Below are 12468 nucleotides of genomic sequence, written 5' to 3' on the forward strand. Positions count from 1 at the left end.
CAGCCAGGAGCAGCAGGCACCCAGCGACTGCTCCTGTCCTCGGCCTCCCTGTGTTCCCGCACACATGTGCACATGCAGCCTGCTGTACCTCTGGGGTGCAAGAGCAGCTGAGTGCTCCCAGCTGCTGCAGGAGGACTCTGGTCCTGTCTCTGGGGACAGCATAGCAGCATCGCTGCCTTCTTCCTCCAGGCAAACAGGACAAATGCAAAGCTGGCAGAGGACTTTACCCCTTGCTGCCTGGAAATCTTTCAGCATCTTGGATTTATCATGGAAGAAACTACCTTCCATTGCAGCTGCATGTGGAGAAGGACATAAGCAGTGTTTTCTCCCTCCAAATAATGTTCAAGCTCACTGACAGCAGAGACAAACTAAAGTGCTGTTAGCTCCATGGGGCAGGGAACATCCACATCTGAGTATTTCTGCAGAGCTGAGTACTCTCCCCAGGTTAAGCAAATAACAAGTAATGACCATTAAATGATTAATGAGATGATAGCAAAAATAATGGCAGCATTGTGAAATGTAGTTTGTCTTCCCTAATAGCGTTCTCTGGAGATTGGATGCTCCTGTTCTCTGCCTCGTAACTTTGTTAAAGCACCAACATGCAGCTGAGTGCCAGTAAGGAAATATATGGCTTAGTTTTGTGCTTTTCTGCTTAAGAGCTCATTATATATTGCTCTCCTGGCCATTAAAGCTTAGCTCTCTGGCTTATGTGAAAGTCCTGTTTCCTGATCTCTGCATTATCCCAACCTTGACCTAATTCACATGATTTCTGACTGAGAGGACGTTTTGCAGGTCCATCTATCTGCTTGGCTTTGAACCGATGCTGTGGTGAGATCATTTTAGATGGAGTCTCTTCTCATCTTGGGAGTGAATTAGGGAATAAGGCAGAGAATTAGGGAATCAGGCTGATCACTTAATATCCTGGCTTAGTGATTTTCAGATTCTTCTGATCTGATAATGCTTGCACATCTTCTAAGGGAGGTGCAAGCTCCAGATAGCAGATTCAAGGCTGCTGACATTTAACTAGCTTCCCTTGTTATTTTTCTCAGACTTAAAATTAGGCTCTGGCCCTGGGGAGCCTGCAGTTTGCAGGCTGAAAACCACTGATAACAAACTTTTATTGATAGAGCAGTTTGTCTTCGGTACGCGGAGGTGTCACAGAAACCACTGAGGTGTTCAGGAGGAAATGGGGCTCAGGTGAGGGAGCCCAGCTTGGTGTGGTAACCTCGAGTTTGGGCAGCTTTCAGGGCTGATGGGGTCCTGAGCTGGTGTTTCTGCTTCATGCAAGGCCTTCAGTAGCTAGATTCATGTCTTTTAAGCCACCAGTTCTGTTTCTACAGTGTTAATTCACCAAGGATCATCTGGTAAATCATGGCTAAAAGTTTATTCTGCAGCTGTATTTCTTGCCACTGTCTGGAGGATCTCTTGGTTAGTGGGTGATCTTGAGGTGTGGGATTTGGCTGCCAGTGCTCATGTCCCATGCCCAGGCTGGTTTGCTCTCATTCTTCTCTTGACTGCTACATTAATATGACAGTAAAATAATAAAATCTTGCTTGATTTAACCATAGAGAATATGGTTTTATAAAATAACCTCCAAATTGTGTTTGGTATCTCCATAAAAATTCTTCCATGTTGGCAATGAAGAAGAAAGATCAAATATGAGCTACTTTCTGCCGTCAGTTACCAGCAGCCAGGGCGGTAACCAGCTGTATCACCACGTAAGCTCCTTGTATATAAAAGATGCGAGCCACAGCACAGATTTCTTAAGTCTACTGTGGCTATGGCTAAGTTGCTATAACATGACTCCACCTGTACTGGCTGTGATCAGGCTTGATTCTAATACCTCCAAGATCCACAAATAATACAAATAATGTCGTATGAGTTTGTGAGAGACTGAATAATGTGACAGGCCTTTTGTTAGGAGTGATACAATATTTCTATCACATGTCAGGAATAGAAGGCGTTTGTAAAGACAAAAAAAAAAAAAGTTTTATCAGGAAATTTCACAATTCTTTTCCACAAGAAAAAATACTTAAACATGGCCTTAAGAAAAGTCGACTGTGGTTTTGAGTCAGGCTTTGAGTTCTGAAGGAGGGACTGGGGAGCTGTGGCTGTTTGCACCCAGAGGAACAAGAGCAGGGAGGATGGAAGGGATTAGAGCAAAGGCTCTAAGAGCTGTGGAAATACTTGTTGTTGTTGTTCAGCATAAAGCAATGCCTGGGCTTATGGGGCAGGCAGCACCCATCAGTAACAGCATGTTGAAAAGGAGTGAGTGCTGCACGGCCTGAGCTCAGTGTGCAGTAGGGATCCTGTGCTCCTCCTGGTCATCCATCGGTCTGTCTGATCATACTCAGAGGCAAGATGTTTTGGGAGCACTGAGCATCCCAGGATGGGGCCAGCACTCAGCAGCAGGGCCAGGCACATCAGCTCTGCTGTCCCTGCTCTTCTGTTGCTCAGTGACACAACTGCCTGAACTTTGGTGCCATCAGTGTGGTGTTAGAGACTGAAGCGTAAGTGTGGTTGTCACTAGGTAAGCTTGAGCTCATTTTATATGTGTATCTCAAGTACAAATCTTTATGAAGCTAAAAATATTGAAATATTTGTAAATCTTTTCTGGGCTTAAAGCATGGTAGAACAGTATTAAATACTTCATATGCACTGTGAATAAACTGCAGAGGTTGTTCTGGCAGCTGAGAGGGAAGTGATTCCTCTGGCAGGGCTGGGTGCAGCTAAAGGTGATGGTCTCCACTCCTCTGCACTGTGAATCACAGAACAGGAGGTGGAGTTTTCTGAGGAAAAATGGGATATGCATTGAGACGACAGAACCAAAACACTGCAGACTGCTTCTTGCTGTGGGAAAATCAGATCCCTCTCCACAGGGGAGGAGTTCATCCTGTGTCCATGGTTTGTGGTGGGGTGAGAAGGGAGATGTACTCTCCCAGTGCCCTCTGTAGTTACCCACTCTTGCCTGCAGTAATAGTTACAATAATCCCCATCTATGAGAGGAGGCTGTGCAGGGGTTGAGGTGTGATATGTGCCTTGCTAAGGTGTGAGCCATCACACAGGGGTAGTAGTCTGTTTGGGGTCTGGGTTTGGGTTCTCTTCCTGCCTCAGATTTCCTTCAGGCTGCAGTGCTAGCTCCAGCCTGGCCCCAGGGCGAGCCAACAGAAAGCTCAGCTCATTATGACATTTCTCCACAGGGAAACACAGTGGCTGTTTCTCATCAGAAGCTCTTAGTCCCAAACTTTGCCAGCCACCCTGGACCTCAGCGAGCGGCCACGGTGCTGTCAGCCAGGCCAGGGCGCTGCCGGCGTGGGCATGCCCTGCCCTGAGCTGCTGCTATGTTTCTAAAAGCCTTTTCTTCCAGATAAGAAATCTCTCTTGTCTTACAGCTTCCTTTGGCTCAGCCTAGCTCCAACTGCTGGAGAAGAGCTATCTTTTTCAGATTTATTTATTTATTTTTCCAGGATTAGCAGGAGTAGAATGGTTTAGAAGCTGTGAAGAGGACATCTTAATCATCCAGGCAAATATCAGAAATTTGTCTCGTAGCTCTTCTCCTTATCTGCTTAAAAAAAAAAAAAAGCTTTTTCCAAGGATCTGGGGCACAGGTAACAGCTCTGATGTTAGGTTGTCTGGGCATCAGTTCCTCTGCAGAGTAATAGTGGGTTTCTGATCCTAAGTAAAATCCTCACTTCAATATAAAAACATTGTTTCATTCACCTACAGAAGCTAGGGCACTGGAACTAAAACACACACCCCGGAGCATATAAAACTGCTGCTTCAGAGTAGCTGCAATTCATCTGCTGGCGAAATTAGAGTCTTGTTTCATGAGGCTGTCTTGTCTTGACTTTCTCTGTGTACATAAGCCACCTTCTCACATCATTAATCTTCTTCTCTGTGTATATTTATGTTATTTATAGAGTGCTGGGTGTCTCCAGAATGTGGTGAACACAAGTGCTGTTATCTGATTATAGCAATTTTGTCATTCTCCCAGGAAAATAACAGCCTGCCTTAACTTCTCAGGGGGGTCTCTCCCCTTCACCAACAGCAGATTGTCTGTGATGACAAGTGACTTGTGAATGATCCTTGGGGCAGATCTCATCTACGCTTGGCCATGATGAACAAGAAATCAACAAATCCTAGGGAGATCAGTATGCTCAGACTCATAGGTGCAGTTTTTCTTTCTCTGCCCAATTCTTATTTCTTCTCTCTGCTAGGCTCTGACTTTGGACCCTGCTTCTGGGCTTAAAAGCTTCAGAACTTCAGAGCTCAAGCTCTGGCAGCTTATCAGAGGGAAGATGGGAAGAAGAGGTGGCTGCAGGTTCACTGTGGGCATGACTGGCCTTTGGCATGTCCCTGCTCGCTGTCCCTATGTATACAATTGTGAGGAATAATTCATGCATGTTTCTAGAAGAAGCAATCCCAAGAAAACAAATTTCATCCAAAGCACCAGGTAGTCTCATGGAAACTGTGTGGGGAAAATCAAACAACCGTCCCAGTCCCTAGAGACAGCTGGTTCTTCACAAAACAAACTCTGCCCCCTTCAGTCCTGATCCTCATTGCAGAGCACAGAATACCTTTGGAAGACGAAACTGTGGGCTGCAGTTCATAACCCTACTAAATACTGACTTTCCTGGACTCAGCAGAGTAATGGTCTTTTAGGGCACATTGCAATTTCCCATATCTGCCTCAAGCCAGATCCTTGTGGTTCCATAGGCAATAATTACATGCTGTGCCTGGTGTTCTGTAGAGGGTAATAATCTCCTCACTCTCCCTTTGGTAACCTCCTATCTCTGTCCAACAGCTCCTGCCTTTTTGAAGCAAATAAGCAAACATCACGCCGTCAAAGATCATAGGATCCTGTGGCTTCTTAATTGCCACCCTCTGCTTCATCTGTAGTAACAATGCTCTGAGTATGGGCCTTTTCCAAGAACTCTGAAGACCCCTGAGCTGTCCTGTGTTAAACCTCCTAAGGAGCTTAGTGTCTTGACTTTGGTACCACATTCAGTATTAAATGTGTTGTTGTTAATGTATCCTTCTCCCTTCATCAGGACCTTGAATGGGCAAACTCCCCCTGCCTCTTCCCTTCCTTCTCTGTAATGATACTTGTCCCTTTGTGCCACTTCTTGTCTTTAAACCTCATGAAATTTGCCTTTTTCTTTAGCTGATGGCAGCCCTGCTCTGCAGAATACCATGCTGTAGTGACACCACAGAAAACACATGAGGTCTCAGCTGAGGTCCCTCAGCAGCTCATGGACAAGCACTTTTCTTTCAGCTGATTTCCCAGCCATGGAGCAGCACCTTCAGCTCAGCCTGCTTGGTGGCCCCACACGCTTTCTGGTATTTTCCTTTGCTTTTCCAGCTTCTTCCTCCCATCTGGTCTCCTGCATTTGTTGCCAAGAGCTACCCTTGCTTGTTGTAAGTCATCTCCGTGTGGTTTAAACTGATTTTGGGGGAACCAAGCCAGCAAACGGTGGCCATGAAACAACCACAAACTGGCGCTGCTGCTGGTTACGAGCAGCACCCTGAGCTGACTTTGCCCTGATGCTTGCTGGCTCTGAGCCGTGGCTTTCTGACCTGAGCAGCAGAGCAGAACGATTAGCCATATAAGTGCAAGGCAGGGGCTGTATTTTGGATTATTCAGAGTATCAAACTCTCAGTCTCTGCATCTGGCATAATCACCGTTTCATTGCCTGCTTCCTCTGTTAGATGAAAGTGCTCTCTGGAAGCAGATAGAAGCATTGCAACCCCAGCTATTACTCTTGAATTCCTTCCCAAAATGAGGCTAGATTCCAGTCTAAAGGGTTTTGACTATTGCAAAGACAGAGAGAGTGAAGGTAAGAACTGTAAGAATTATATAGAAGCAAGGCCCCTATTTTGGCAGTTTGCCTTAACTGCTAGCAAAGCTCTAACTAGGACCTTGACCAGTTCAGTTTGTGAAGAAGGTTGAATGAGGGAATAATAATTTGTAAGTATCATCTCTGGCTGCTGGATCAAACTGAAGAACATCTAATGAGCTCCATTGGCATAGAACTTTCAGCTCAGCAAATTTGGATTGGAAGAGAGTTGCAAGTTTTTAACAGACAGTCATTTAAACATTGTAAAATTTAGTCTAATAGTGCAGCAGCTTCTCCTTTACTTGCACCTTTAAAATTAAAGGGGGATTTGTTTTCTAAATATGTTCGAGATGGTGAAAATCTTGGCATTAATTCTTAGGCAGAGAAGCAAAATTGCCTTTTGAATCTAGCAAGCATAACTCATGCAGAGACTTTTAGAAGAGATAATAATGTCAGGAATATGTTCATCAGTAAGTGAGAGCTGCAAATCTATATCTGTTCGTGAAGTGAATAATGATGGATAATGCTCAGTCACAAGGCTATAATGCCGCCTGCAGGATTTTAGTGACAGCGTGAACAATGTGAGTGGTGCAGATAGAAGTGAAGTATTTATTCATACAGGAAGGCAGTGTTTAGTCCTTATGTTCACGTTTATCAGAACCCAGTGACAGTATCTGATTTCATATTGTGATCCTTTTTGCAGACTGGAAATTTTGAGAGAACAGATCTGTCAGCAAGATTATTCAAATAAGCCCTGCTGGGGACTTGTGCTTCTCCTCTGTTCTTCCTTGGTTTAGATGTGCGTTTTGAGATTAGTTTTGAAATGCATGCTAGCTTTTCCTGGCTGTCAAGCCAAAATTAAGGCTGACGTTTGCCTTTGGGGTTAGTCTTCGCTGCTGGAATGGGGTTGTACCCTTGGGGGGGCAGGGGGGGAACAGTTGCACATGTTTTGCTGAATTCAGCAGTCCCCGGTAGTCTCCTGGTGCAAAGTGCTTCCATCATGAATGCACTACAAATTGTCTTTCAGAATCAAAGGGGCTATGTGATACTAAACTTGACATTTCTGAGTTTCTGGCTGGTTCCTACCATTTGAGTCAGAGTAAAGAAGAAAAACTGACTTTAGATGCTACCAGCAAGCTGCACATCCAGTGCCACCAGCACTACAGTCTCTGTGGATGGTGACAAGAAGGTGACTGCTGTTATTTCGAGGTCACCTTTTTCAGATCCAGCCAAACTCAGTGAAGTTGACTCAGGAATTCCCACAGAGGCCAGGAGGGAATTAATAAGCAGCATGGTCAGCCCTGTCCAGGGACCTCTGAAGGTGGTGCTCGGCTTCAGGAACTGCACAGGAGCTGGACAGCTTGGATGGAAGCTGGTCAGGAGGACAAGTACTGGATGCATCCTGCTTCTAAGATCAGTCCAAGGGGGAATCTAACTTGTCTGGCTGTTCAGTACAGCTTGTGACAGGGTACATGGTGGTTTCGTGGGGCTGTTTGCTGCCTGGGGCTCTGCAGGCTGGAGAAGAATTGGAAGTAAAAATCCAGATTTTTCATATTGCTTTAAGTTTATTTGGAGCTTGTAACCCTTGGAGGCTGTGAAACCATACTGCTCTCCAAGAACCCAATGGGGAAAGGCTGAGGGGTCCGGATAGGAATAGGATTAGGTTGGTCCATCGTCCATCGCTGTGCTAGGAGCAGGGCCAAGAACTGTTTGCAACCCATCCAGTGAGGGGTGTGCTGTGAGGAGAAGGATCTGGAGCAAAAAAATGTAAAAACATCACCAGTCCTCATGTGCAATATGGCTGGAAGTACTACCATAAAATAACTCCACCTGTAGGCAAAGCAACATGTAGGGTCAAGACCTGAATACGTTGGCAGTTGAATATTGAGTTCTTCCTTTGATAATCCAAACCAAATTTTCAGGCTCTGTCAAGCACATTTAGATGTAACCCTTAAGGCACTTGCCCTTTTTCTAACTGACCATATTTAGTAAAGTGTGTTTTTTTTTTTTTTTTTTCTCTCCAGTATACTATGAGGAGGCTGATTTCTCAGCATGATGTAAAGTTGGCTAGCAATGACCCAATTAGAAATCTGAGCACCACCACTGTTGATTTGGGCAGTAAATCTAATTAAAAGCAAATATTTAGATGCAGAAATAAGAAGGAGGTATGAGGTTGGCACCAGCATCTGTCATCAAAGTCTCGATTTGTTCCTGTTTTAACAGAAACCCATTAACATCTGCAGAGAATTAGGGATCTCCTTTAAAAGGCAAATATCCCTCAAACTCTGTTCTTCCACAACAGCTTGTTTGCCACATCAGAAATATCCACTGTCTTGACCAGAACATGAAAGAGAGACTGAAGGGAAGGTCTATTGACCAAAGAAAAATGTTGAGGGAGAAGTTACCCAAAAGTAAAGTGAATGGGCACAAAAAGAAAAGGGGGGGGGGGGGGGGAGGGGGGCGGGGAAGAGAGGAAAAAAAACACCACCCTGCAATGCTGGTAAATCTATGGAGCTGGTAAATTCACCTTAATGTGCCAGGAAGGATCTCTGCTTCGTGCTGCTGGAAGTGAGGGTTTGGTCTGGCTGACAGTGAAACTCCAAAGGGAAGATCAAAGACCTGATTATTAACTATGCTAAAATCCTGTTAGATTTCTCTTGTAGATCAAAGGACCCTTTAAAGAAGGAGGAGCTGATTCCTCTGGAAATAACTTCTGCTCAGCACAGGGCTTTCATGCAAGTCCCAGCTTAGTGGTAAGGTCTGGGCTTCTGGGATACAGCACAAATGTGCTGCAGTATGGTTATTCTCTGCTTCTGGGAGCAGAGAATATGCTCTCTGTGGGAGGAAGCAGCCTTGGGCTTGCTCTAATACATACATGGGGTTCATCAGGCCCTGCCAAACTCCCCAATGTGGGGAGCACAAGAAGTCTGAATGAAAGGTGACTTAATCCTCCTCATCTAAGTCTTACAAGGCTATAGGTGAGATGTGCATGCTAGAGCTCAAAAAATATAAAATGTGTGAGAAATCCATATTTTCTAGCCATCCTGTTTATTCTATTTGGTCAATAATCTTCAACGCATTAATTTTGAGCCTAGTTCATAGCAAACATAAGCAATGCTTTGCAAATGGCTGATAAAAATGCAAAGGTCTTTGGGTTCTGCTTGTCAATACAGGGACCAGACCCTTACCATGACTTCCATCCCATAACCAAACTGACTTTCTTCATTAAAATTCCCAAATGAAGCAATTGTCCAAAGGAAGAGGTTCTCTTGCTTTTGCTCTTTTCCTTGCTTTCTCATATAGTGCAGTTATTGGATTTGTATGAAGCCTTTCACACAAGCAGCTTCAGAGAGAATGAAGTCACCAAGTGAAAGAAATGGAAAATCAAAAGATGATAAAATAAAGGCACATCTGCAGCTGACTTGATCTGAGTCCGTAAAAACCTGCATGGGGAGAGGATGGGGCTCCTTCACCTGTCACACGAAGACACTATGTGGGGCAAGGCATGGAGGTTCAAGTTAGCAAACTTAGAGCTGGAAAACAAGCACACATTTTTGACTGGGAGACCAACTGTTGTAGCAGTAACTTTTCTTGAGCGTGTAACTTTTCTCTCTGCTGTCACGCTGTGCTTTCAGGTCAGAGCATAGATCTTGAAAATGGTCCTGTGGGAGAGCCCTGAGCGCTCCTGCAGTGCAGGAGTGGAGTTTCATGCCCTCCGTTACACTGGAGCAAGATGATGCTGGGTATTGTGGTCAGCAGCGGTCCCTGCACAGACACCCACTGACTGCCGGGGAAGGTTTATAGGGCATTGCAGCAGGGGATTATGTTACTTTTTAAGATGGGAAACGAATGGGCTTTGCTTACTTTTGCTTACTTCATGAGGCTGCTTGATGGAAAATTTATTAGGTGGTTAATCTGAACCTAGCAGCTGCAGAGGAGACATGAGGGGACAAATGTAGGAGGGCTGGGGGAACAGACAAGTAAATAAGAAAAGTTCGTGCTGTCTCTCTGTGCTTCTCTACCTCTTCTGAAAGTTCTCCCTTTCTGGTAAACATGAAGTACCATTTGGCGATGGGGATCAGAGACAAGCAGGGTTAGTGCAGGCTTTGCCAGAGCTTGTGGGGCAAGAGACATGCAGAACTGTATAGTGTGGGGTGCAGGGCTGGAAATAGGCCAGAGGCTCAGGGTATGCAAGTGGGCTGATTTCTACAGAAAAGGTGGCACTCTTACATGCTGGGGGATTCTGGCAGTCAGGGTTAACTAAAGGCCTGTGGATAGAGGATGGAGCTGGGACTCTGAAAAGCCTTGGAAAGCAACTCCAGAAGTCTGATGCTGTTAGGAAGCAGATCCTGCAGGGCTGTGCAAGCATCAGCCCAGGAGAATTATTTTTCCCGTGGCTTTCAGGATGGATGTCTGTGTATACGTGAGGCACCAACATATTGTGTAAGTACTACTTGTGTTTCTGCATCTTGTATTCAAGGTCAGGCAACAGCTTCTGCTTTCATGCAGGTCCTGTGCTGACAAATGGGAGAACCGCTAATGTAAAGGTCAGAAAACAAACAGAACTAATCTGAAGCATCAAGCTGGCTGTGCGAAACATGTTTTCCTAGTCTGCACACTGCAGAGCCAGTGTGTCATGAAAGATGGAAACTTTTTCCTTATCACACTCATAAAAAAAAAAAACAAACACAACAACAACAAAAACCCACAACCATTTCTTGTGAGAGAAGTGACCTCAGATTTAGCTGTCTCGAGGAAGGAATGCCAAATTGGAAGATCACCTGTCATGATGTCCTTTTGCTGACTGTTGTCTTTGAGAGTTTTATAAATGCTGATGGGGATTTGCACCATCAGCCTCTCCACTTTAAGGTAATATTTCTGGATATATCTTCCAAGGCAGTGCTGGATGCTGCTGTGTAATCTGCTGTTTTCTGGCTATGGCTTCGTGTGTACTCCTGCTCATGTGATTCTTTGTAATTACTCCTTGTTTGTGGTTGCCTGGTTTTGTGTGTAGTCCCTTGAGGGGTGATGAGCTTAGAAGGCACAAACACAGGCTTTGCAAAGGGAATTTTTAACTACAATTTCTTCATTGCTGTACAGCACTCCAGAGTTAGAAATCTCTTCAAAACACCCAGAGTCCTTATATGCAAGTGCTTTCATCTGAGATTGCCTTTTTCATAGTCTGAAATTGTGCCTCGGTACCAAATCTGACAGCCTGGCCATCCTTCTTCAGCAAGCTCTCTTTGCATGTGACAGTAGATGCTACCCTCGAGCCATCTCACTAATCCTCCTCCACATCCAGCCTCTCTCTTTGACGTATGCCCGAGCTGAACAGCTGGAGCTCATCCTTGCACTCGGCTTTTGGGTAGAGAACTCATGGGTGTTGTCATGACTTAAGGCAGCAGATGCTGTTTCATGCACAGATGTGACTGCGGTGGCTTTCTCCTTGTGTTCACTCATGATGATAATCGTGATGTTAGCACCTCTCCCAGAGCTGATGCTTGTTTCAGGTGAAGTTCATGGATTGACTGCGTTGTCCTGACAGACTTCTCAGCACAGGTTGCAGATCGGTGGTCAGCTGCTTATGCCCAGGTACAGAAGGTGGAAGGGAATTATAATGTAGTGCAAGCTCACCCTGCTCTATCACACAGTGTTGTCTCTCCACCAGACCCTCCCCACACCTTGATAGGACTGGTACCAAGAAATTACATCCCTAATTAGTTCAATTGATACTACTGATACGAAGAAACAATCAGTATCCTGACTTACAGGCATGGAAGTCCTGCAGTTCTGGCAAGCTGTTTCAATGTTCCCTGTTGCTGAAGCGCAAGAAAAAAGCAAAAACCCAGAATCAGTATGATCCTGTTTTGTCTGTCAAGGGCCCCTGTGATCACAGAGCATATTTCTCACCCTGCTCAACATTTTCTGCAGGAAGAACTGACACAAGTTGGCAAGGACAGCTCCAGCCCCTCCTTCTTGCTCCTTATCCAAGCAGAACCACGAGCAAATCCAAATACTCTTTGATAAAGTGAACCAAGATATGATCACAGCAAAACCCTGGTGCTGTTTTGCATTCTTCCCCACAGTGTTAGCGACAGCCTGTGGTGTGAGGCGAGGCGAAGCCCATCCCTCAGAGAAGCTGAGCACGTTGCTAAGGCAGATCTATAAGGCTTCCTGCTTCCACTGATGGAATTGTGCTTTACCTCGGCTCCCCAGGGGCAGCAGGGACCTGGCTGAGGACGTAATCTACAAGCCATGTGTGCTATAATTTAATAGTTGTGCTATGGTCCCAGGATTACATTGGTGCCTGATGCCTACAACTCAGATTGGATTCGGTGGAAGTGAGAGGCTCTTGGTCCTTCTGGGAGTGAGCCCAGCATGCAGCGAGGTATCACACAGCACAGTTAGCAGGCATGATACATGCGTGAGTGCCTGTGGTTTAATGGGTGGCTGCACAGAGATGTTCCCTGTGCTGCTATTTGGATGCTCACCATGCCTACAGTTAAGAACTCAGGAAAAAAATAAAAATAAAAATCATTTTTCATGATCTTTTATCCAATTAGAAGAGGAATCTTTCCATTATAATTTGCCTTACAATGACACTTCTTTCTACCATATAGAACATGAAGAT

The sequence above is a fragment of the Oxyura jamaicensis genome, chromosome 6 (genome assembly GCF_011077185.1).
Source record: "Oxyura jamaicensis isolate SHBP4307 breed ruddy duck chromosome 6, BPBGC_Ojam_1.0, whole genome shotgun sequence".
In the NCBI taxonomy this organism is placed as follows: domain Eukaryota; kingdom Metazoa; phylum Chordata; class Aves; order Anseriformes; family Anatidae; genus Oxyura; species Oxyura jamaicensis.